Source organism: Anastrepha obliqua, unplaced genomic scaffold (genome assembly GCF_027943255.1).
Source record: "Anastrepha obliqua isolate idAnaObli1 unplaced genomic scaffold, idAnaObli1_1.0 ptg000027l, whole genome shotgun sequence".
Lineage (NCBI taxonomy): Eukaryota > Metazoa > Arthropoda > Insecta > Diptera > Tephritidae > Anastrepha > Anastrepha obliqua.
In genome coordinates, this window is record NW_026562185.1 from 50001 (window position 1) to 60000 (window position 10000).

Here is a 10000-nt window from a genome sequence, read left to right on the forward strand (position 1 = left end):
ATTATTATTATTTTTATATATTTACAATATATAAAAGAAGAAAAGAAAAATAGAGATGAAAAGATGATATAATTTTTTTATTAAATTGTGAGAAGATAAAAAAAGAATATTAAAACAACCTCAACTCATATGGGATTACCCCCTGAATTTAAGCATATTAATGAGGGGAGGAAAAGAAACTAACAAGGATTTTCTTAGTAGCGGCGAGCGAAAAGAAAATAGTTCAGCACTAAGTCACTTTGTCTATATGTCAAATGTGAGATGCAGTGTATGGAATATCTTAATATCTAGTATGAGAAATTAACGATTTAAGTCCTTCTTAAATGAGGCCATTTACCCATAGAGGGTGCCAGGCCCGTATAACGTTAATGATTACTAGAAAGATATTTCCAAAGAGTCGTGTTGCTTGATAGTGCAGCACTAAGTGGGTGGTAAACTCCATCTAAAACTAAATATAACCATGAGACCGATAGTAAACAAGTACCGTGAGGGAAAGTTGAAAAGAACTCTGAATAGAGAGTTAAATAGTACGTGAAACTGCTTAGAGGTTAAGCCCGATGAACCTGAATATCCATTATGAAAAATTCATCATTAAATAATTAAAAAAATAATGTGCATTTTTTTCATATAAGGACATTGTAATCTATTAACATAATAAAGTATTTATCAAAAGATCATTGGTGATATTAAGTTTATTTAAATTAATTTGCTTTTTAAGCATATTAACATAAAATAAATACTAATGATTTGATAAAGTGTTGATAGATTTTATTATATATAATGCTAAAATTCATTTTTTGAATTTTACAAAAAATTTAATATCTATGATATTAATATTTATTTGTATGCATTTATATGATTAACAATGCGAAAGATTCAGGATACCTTCGGGACCCGTCTTGAAACACGGACCAAGGAGTCTAACATATGTGCAAGTCATTGAGTTATATTAAACTTAATGGCATAATTAACTTAACTTAAATATAATGGGATTAATTTTTAGTCTATTTTTTAATAAATAGTCAATTAATTCAATCCCGGGGCGTTCCATATAGTTATGTATAATGATAATTTATTATTATTTATACCTCTAACTGGAGCGTACCTTGAGCATATATGCTGTGACCCGAAAGATGGTGAACTATACTTGATCAGGTTGAAGTCAGGGGAAACCCTGATGGAAGACCGAAACAGTTCTGACGTGCAAATCGATTGTCAGAATTGAGTATAGGGGCGAAAGACCAATCGAACCATCTAGTAGCTGGTTCCCTCCGAAGTTTCCCTCAGGATAGCTGGTGCATTTAAAAATTATATAAAATAATCTTATCTGGTAAAGCGAATGATTAGAGGCCTTAGGGTCGAAACGATTTTAACCTATTCTCAAACTTTAAATGGGTAAGAACCTCACCTTTCTTGATATGAAGGTTGAGGTTATGATATAATGTGCCCAGTGGGCCACTTTTGGTAAGCAGAACTGGCGCTGTGGGATGAACCAAACGTAATGTTACGGTGCCTAAATTAACAACTCATGCAGATACCATGAAAGGCGTTGGTTGCTTAAAACAGCAGGACGGTGGACATGGAAGTCGTAATCCGCTAAGGAGTGTGTAACAACTCACCTGCCGAAGCAACTAGCCCTTAAAATGGATGGCGCTTAAGTTGTATACCTATACATTACCGCTAAAGTAGATGATTTATAAAACAATTTCGATTGATTTATAAATTTTGAAACTTTAGTGAGTAGGAGGGTACAATAGTGTGCTTAGAAGTGTTTGGCGTAAGCCTGCATGGAGCCGCTATTGGTACAGATCTTGGTGGTAGTAGCAAATAATCGAATGAGACCTTGGAGGACTGAAGTGGAGAAGGGTTTCGTGTGAACAGTGGTTGATCACGAGTTAGTCGGTCCTAAGTTCAAGGCGAAAGCCGAAAATTTTCAAGTTTTTAATAAAAAAAAATATTAATAAAAATATATTTAAAAATAATTAAAATACTTGAATTATTTTGAACGAAAGGGAATACGGTTCCAATTCCGTAACCTGTTGAGTATCCGTTTGTTATTAAAAATGGGCCTTGTGCTCATCCTGGCAACAGGAACGACCATAAAGAAGCCGTCGAGAGATATCGGAAGAGTTTTCTTTTCTGTTTTATAGTCGTACTACCATGGAAGTCTTTCGAAGAGAGATATGGTAGATGGACTAGAAGAGCATGACATTTACTGTTGTGTCGATATTTTCTCCTCGGACCTTGAAAATTTATGGTGGGGTCACGCAAACTTCTCAACAGGCCGTACCAATATCCGCAGCTGGTCTCCAAGGTGAAGAGTCTCTAGTCGATAGAATAATGTAGGTAAGGGAAGTCGGCAAATTAGATCCGTAACTTCGGGATAAGGATTGGCTCTGAAGATTGAGATAGTCGGGCTTGATTGGGAAGCAATACCATGGTTTATGTACTCGTTCTGGGTAAATAGAGAATTACGATTCTTGTTCCCCGGATAGTAGTTACGTAGCCAATTGTGGAACTTTCTTGCTAAAATTTTTAAGGAATTATATCATTCGATATATATTCCTTTTAAATTATAACGATTATCAATTAACAATCAATTCAGAACTGGCACGGACTTGGGGAATCCGACTGTCTAATTAAAACAAAGCATTGTGATGGCCCTAACGGGTGTTGACACAATGTGATTTCTGCCCAGTGCTCTGAATGTCAAAGTGAAGAAATTCAAGTAAGCGCGGGTAAACGGCGGGAGTAACTATGACTCTCTTAAGGTAGCCAAATGCCTCGTCATCTAATTAGTGACGCGCATGAATGGATTAACGAGATTCCTACTGTCCCTATCTACTCATTCTCAGTTTGACTGTTGAATAGTGCGGACGTGTCGTGTGCTAAGCGGTGATTTGCGATTTTTGTGATTTCCTTTTGCGGTTACATTCGTGTGTGAGTACCGGTGTATTACAGTTGTGCGAGTGACGCTAATATTGTTGTGGCTGTACCATAGCGGTACAGTGTTTACAATTTATTGCGCTAGTGAGTGCCGTTGTGCGAGTGACGCTACTTTGTAGTAGCTGTACAGTGTTTACGAGTGATTAAGTGCCGTACGGTAGTTTTGTTGGACACTCCAGTGAGTGCCAATATACTCCGTGCTATAGACACATTGTGCGTGCGTGTGAGTGCCGCTAGATACAGCGTTGGAAATTTTCCATTAAGTTGTTTACAACTTTGCGGGCGTGCCGTTATTTTTCGGCGTGGTGTGTTGTGCTAGTGACGCCACCGTTTGCGTGGCTGTACATTGCGTACAAGTGTACCTTGTTGGTAAGTTGTTTACAACTTTTGAGTGCCGCTATTTCTGGCGTGGTTTTTGGCGTGTGCCGCTAATTTTTGGCGTCCTTCTCGTGTGCGTGTGCCGTTACATTTCGGCGTGGAAGTACAGTGCGGGCGTACACTAGGTTTGTCGTGCCGCTATATTGCCATATTTGGCAACAGTAAAAAGGGCGTCCTCTTTTGTGCGTGGGTACAGTACTGCGCCAAGGTTGAATACCTTGTGCAGGTGCTACGACCAAAGCGTGTTGTGTTTTTGCCTGCGGTCGAGCTCGGCGTTAGCTCCACCTTGGTCGACCCGTCCTTGTTCGGGGAACAGTGTTCTGTCCGGCAAGGCATTGGTGGTGGCCTTTGCCAAACCTTTGGTTGGCGCTGTGGGCTACGCCCTCGCGCTTTGCTTTGGCTCGCCGATAGGTGCAGCCGCTGTGTGCGTGCCTGTGCGGGATTCACTCCTGCCGTGCAGTAGTTGCCGTCGCCCAAAAGGGACCCAGTTTTTGTTGTTGCTCGGGAGGCCTTTATACGGCGAACTCGGCAACCTTAGTGGTGGAGAGTTGGGCAATGCCCAAATCAGAAGGGTTGAGGAAGAGGGCGAACACCTCTCTTCCAAGCGGGTCGGCGGTGCCATCGTCGGCAATGGACGAGACGACGTCCGGAGAGGAGGAGGTGATCTTGCGGTCTCCTCCCCGTTCTAAGAAGAAGACCGCTGGAGGTGCAGCGGTTCCGGTGGAGAAGGTATCTTCAAAGGTACCTGAAAAGGTGAGTGGAAGCGAGGGTGGTTCCGAAAGCGGAAAGATTGGGAGTGGGCGCAAGGGGCGGAAGACGGGGGAAAAATTAGGTCCCGCAGGGAAGCGTTTGGAGGAAATCCGTGGGGAATTGGGTGCTTCCCTGAAAGGTTTGGGTGCGATCGGTGGGGATGCCGAACGCAAGAAAGTTGCGGTGCAGTTTATGGGGCGCTTCAAGTCCATTGTGACGGCCTTTAGTGGAGCCGTCATAGACATGGACGGCGTCCCGAAAAGTGTTGCAAAAGACCTCCTGGGGTACTCCTTGGAGTTCGAGGAACTCTTTGTGGAAATGGTGGGGGAGATAGCCCATCTTCGTGGGCAACTAGAAGCCACGAAGATTACCAGGGAGGAAGCACCTCGGAGGACGGCTGGAGCTGCGCTGGCTGGTGCAGCGTCGATGCCGGCACCTCAGGCGCCTGCGCCTGTGTTGCCTGCGTTGCCGGTGCCCAAGCCAGTTGAGACCTGGTCGGTCGTAGTAAGGGGTAAAACCCCCACTACTTCCAAGGAGGTGATCAAGAAAGTTGTAAAGGAGGTTGGGCCTTCCATGGGGGTTAGGGTGCACGAGGTGCGCCCGTTGAAGGATGGAGGTGCGATTATTCGCACCCCATCCGTTGCCGAGAGGGATAACTTGGCAAAAAATGCCAAGTTTTCCGAAGTGGGGCTCGATGTGAGCATACGTCGGAAGCTGGGGCCTAGGGTTGTGGTCCAGGGGGTTCACACGGAGATCTCCCCTGAGGATTTCATGGGAGAGTTGTTCCGGTTGAACCTCAAGGAGTTCAGCCCTGGGTGCCGTGAGAAGGACGTGAGGATGATCAGCCGTCCTTGGAAGGTCAGCCCCGATGGGGTGACGAATGTTGTCCTTGAGGGAACGGACATGCTAATGTCCGCCCTCCTGGAAGCAGGTCGTTGCTACATAAAGTGGTTTTCCTTCCGGGTACGGCCAGACCAACTGACGCCCGGCTGCTTCCGATGCATGGGGTTTGATCACAGGGTGGCAGAATGCAGAGCCAAGAAGGATGTCTGCCGTAGGTGCGGGCAAGAAGGACACAGGAGTGCAGGTTGTGGCAATGCCCCGCATTGTCGCAACTGTGCGTTTAAGGGCAAGCCAGCCGGACATCTAATGATGTCCACTGTCTGCCCGGTGTACTGTGCCATTGTTGCCCGTGCGAACGCTAGACATTGATGGTTGAACTATATCAACTGAACTGTCAGGGGTCATATGCCGTGATGTGTGAATTGGGGGCGTGTATGTCGGAGGGGGGCTGCGGCATTGCTTTGCTCCAGGAACCATACTCCACCAATGGGGTGGTGAGAGGCCTTCCTGGGGGCTTCAGGGTCTTTACGGACCTTGGAGTCAAGGCCGCAGTAGCTGTGTGTGAGCCAAGCTACTCTTGTGTAGTAGTTGACTCATCACAGTGGGGAGTATGTGTGTGTGTCGAGGGGGAATTCGGCAGAATGAATGTCGTCAGCTTGTACTGCAAGTCTGACGAGCCTCTAGAGCCCTACTTAAGATACATTGATGCGGTGCTACTACTTGAGAGTAGCATTCCTGCCATCGTGTGTCTTGATGCGAATGCTACATCTCCGATGTGGTTCAGCAAGGTATCCAGGCATACTGCTGGATATCGGAGCCACAATCGAGGTGAGGTTATGAGCGAGTGGATTGTGGCGAATAACCTCCTTGTAGCAAACGAACCAAGCGTATGGTATACGTTTGAGGGGCCTAGAGGTGTGAGTGACATTGACGTGACGCTCATGAATGACGCAGCAGCGGGTAGGTTCGAGTGTAAATGGAGTGTTAGGGGGGGTTGGGGAATTAGTGACCATAATTTAATACAAATTATGGTTACTCCCCGTACCCCGCAGTTAGAAGGGGGGAGTCCATTGAGGCGATGGCGTACCTCGTGTACCGACTGGAACCGATATGGACATACTGTTAGGGAAGCGGTATTGGATATACCGCTTAGGGAGTTTGAGGAATTGGGGGTTGACGAGCAAATTGCTCGTCTATATGAATGTGTTTGGGGTGTGAATGACTTATTGTTTAGGAAAGCTAGGGCTGTGAGAATGAAAGGTGTGAAATGGTGGACGAGTGAGTTAAATTCAAAGAGGAGGTCTGTCCGACGCTTGAGGCGTTTGTTTCAACGCGGCAGGCGGACCAATTCGGAGAATCTGTCTCAGCTCAAGTATCAATTTAGCGTAGGGATGAAAGAGTATAAGAAGATGCTTGTGAGAGTGAAGGAGGAAGAGTGGAGGAGATTTGTGGGGGAAAATAGGGACGACCCTTGGGGACAGGTCTATAGGATCTGTCGGGGTCGTCGAAATGAGATGGCTAGCTCTCTTCGCGTAGGTGATACTGTATTATCGACGTGGAGAGAGTGTGCCAATGTTCTGTTAGGCGAGTTTTTTCCCAGGGCTGAGGTTCAGGTTCCTCCTGCACAAGAGGTGCCTGTCCCTCCAATAGAAGCTGAGGAGTTGGATTATGCATTTGGCCTGGTCAGGTCTAAAAGGTCTCCAGGTTTCGATGGTTTGAACGGAGAGATGTGCAAATGCTTGTGGAAGTTCATTCCGGAATATTTGGAGGCCATTTATGATAAATGCATATGGGAGGGATATTTTCCACGCGAGTGGAAAATTGCTAGGGTCGTTGCACTCTTGAAGTCGCCCGATAAGATCAGGAGCGATCCTCGATCTTATCGTGGTATCAGCCTCCTTCCGGTGCTTGGAAAAGTGCTGGAAAGGGTTATGGTTGAGCGGCTTCAGGAGCTAACTCGGGGTGTTAGGTCGGATAGGCAGTATGGGTTTAGGAAAAGACGTGGTATAGAGGATGCGTGGTTGTATGTTCAGAGTGTAGTTAGGGATAACGTCAATAAATATGTCCTTGGCATATTTATTGACTTTAAGGGGGCATTTGATTACTTGCGCTGGGATCGTGTGTTGCAGAGATTAGAGGAGCTTGGCTGTCCGGAAATTACTCTATGGCGGAGTTATTTTTCGGACAGAAAAGCATCCATGGTAGGAGTGGGCGGGAGTGTGGAGATTGGGGTGGAGCGAGGCTGTCCGCAGGGATCCGTCTGTGGTCCCTTCATTTGGAACCTCATGATGGACTCCCTGCTTCGGCAGTTAGAGCCACTCTGTAAACACTGTGCGTATGCGGACGACCTTCTCATTTTGGTTGAGGGTCGTTCGCGTGAGGAACTAGAGCGAGTGGGGGGGCAGCTCCTTACATTTACCCACAATTGGGGGGTAGATGTGGGAGTGGACATATCGATGGACAAAACGGTGACAATGCTGCTTAAGGGCAGATTGTCCCCGAGTCGTCCACCGATTGTACGTTTGAATGGGATAGGGATTAGGTATGTGACGCAAGTCAAATACCTGGGGGTAGCTATGAGTGAAAGGATGTGTTTTACTCCACACTTAGTTTCGTTGAGGGAGCGGCTGCAGGCAATCGTTGGGCAAGTGCGTCGCGTTGTCAGATTTGACTGGGGTCTTAGCCGGCGTGCGGTTCGTACCGTATATCGGGGCCTATTTGTGGCCTGTGCCACTTATGGTGCCGCTATATGGTACGAATGGGCTTTAAAGTCGGTTGGCAAACGTCATCTGATGGCGTGCCAGCGCATTATGTTGCTTGCCTGTTTGCCTGTATGCCGTACAGTGAGTACGGATGCGTTGCAAGTGTTGTTAGGTGCGCCTCCTCTTGACCTGTTAGTTGTGCAACGGGCATTTACCTTCAGGTTGAGAAGGAGGCTTTGTATGCCGCTGCTAGATGGATGGATATCCGACGGTGATGTAGAAAGGGGGTATTTAGAGTGTGAAAGGTTGTTGAAGGAATGTATGCTTCGTGGGTGGCAAAACCGATGGGACAATAGTTCCAAAGGTCGCGTGACATACGAGTACATTCGGGATGTTTCCTTTGTCGGGGAAAATCCTGATTTTGGATTTTCCCTCAGCCTGGGATTCCTCCTTACAGGACATGGGCCTCTTAATGCTTATTTGCATGAGAGGCGCTTGTCCACAAGTGAGGAGTGTGTTTGTGGGTCGGCAAGAGAGGACTGGGTGCACGTCCTCTGTGAATGCCCGATGTACTCAGACATTAGGGATCTTGTGGGTGTGGGGATTAGTTGGACTGATGGACGGTATGATGTGAGTGGTGTGATTGCCAACCGTCGGAATGTCGAAATGTTAGGGCAATATGCGCGAGAGGTTTTTAGGCGGCGACGTTATTTAAGGCGTTCAGTTGATTAGTTTTTAGCCATTCTTGTCTGTGTGTTCTGCTGTGGGATTGGGGTTTTAGGTGTGGGGAATGGCCACCAGTCCAGAGCTGTATGGAAGCTCAACTGGTAGTAGTCTCGGCTACGAGGTCTGACCGGAGACTTAAATCTGGTACCACGGGGAACAGGGGCCCTCGGAGCTTGCTCCGACCTGTTCATTGGGAACGGCCCTTCGGGGAGTTTCGTGGTGGCTGTGGTTAACACCTAAATGCGGGTAGAGCCTTTTGGCTCGATGTGGAGTTGCAATGCAACCGGGTGCCGGGACCCATAGAACGGCAGAGGGTTAGATAGACCTCGAACCCTACCAAGGTGGTTAGTGTGTCCATTCCACACTACCAATTGGTATCCTTAAATGCTTCGGCATTTTTGGGGCGCTGATCAACGCATTGTTTTGATCCGTTGTGCTTTTGAGCACCGTGGGTTTGGGCTGTCGCCAGCAGGAACTCACGTAAAAAACGCCACACGTTGTTGTTGTCCCTATCTACTGTCAGCCCCGATGGGGTGACGAATGTTGTCCTTGAGGGAACGGACATGCTAATGTCCGCCCTCCTGGAAGCAGGTCGTTGCTACATAAAGTGGTTTTCCTTCCGGGTACGGCCAGACCAACTGACGCCCGGCTGCTTCCGATGCATGGGGTTTGATCACAGGGTGGCAGAATGCAGAGCCAAGAAGGATGTCTGCCGTAGGTGCGGGCAAGAAGGACACAGGAGTGCAGGTTGTGGCAATGCCCCGCATTGTCGCAACTGTGCATTTAAGGGCAAGCCAGCCGGACATCTAATGATGTCCACTGTCTGCCCGGTGTACTGTGCCATTGTTGCCCGTGCGAACGCTAGACATTGATGGTTGAACTATATCAACTGAACTGTCAGGGGTCCTATGCCGTAATGTGTGAATTGGGGGCGTGTATGTCGGAGGGGGGCTGCGGCATTGCTTTGCTCCAGGAACCATACTCCACCAATGGGGTGGTGAGAGGCCTTCCTGGGGGCTTCAGGGTCTTTACGGACCTTGGAGTCAAGGCCGCAGTAGCTGTGTGTGAGCCAAGCTACTCTTGTGTAGTAGTTGACTCATCACAGTGGGGAGTATGTGTGTGTGTCGAGGGGGAATTCGGCAGAATGAATGTCGTCAGCTTGTACTGCAAGTCTGACGAGCCTTTAGAGCCCTACTTAAGATACATTGATGCGGTGCTACTACTTGAGAGTAGCATTCCTGCCATCGTGTGTCTTGACGCGAATGCTACCTCCCCGATGTGGTTCAGCAAGGTATCCAGGCATACTGCTGGATATCGGAGCCACACTCGGGGTGAGGTTATGAGCGAGTGGGTTGTGGCGAATAACCTTCTTGTAGCAAACGAACCAAGCGTATGGTATACGTTTGAGGGGCCTAGAGGTGTGAGTGACATTGACGTGACGCTCATGAATGACGCAGCAGCGGGTAGGTTCGAGTGTAAATGGAGTGTTAGGGGGGGTTGGGGAATTAGTGACCATAATTTAATACAAATTATGGTTACTCCCCGTACCCCGCAGCTAGAAGGGGGGAGTCCATTGAGGCGATGGCGTACCTCGTGTACCGACTGGAACCGATATGGACATACTGTTAGGGAAGCGGTATTGGATATACCGCTTA

General features: G+C 47.5%; 1 pseudogene; it reads left to right on the forward strand.

Annotated features, from left to right (window-relative positions):
• Positions 1-115: 115 nt before the first annotated feature.
• LOC129251552 (large subunit ribosomal RNA) lies at positions 116-2897 on the forward strand (annotated as a pseudogene).
• Positions 2898-10000: the final 7103 nt, after the last annotated feature.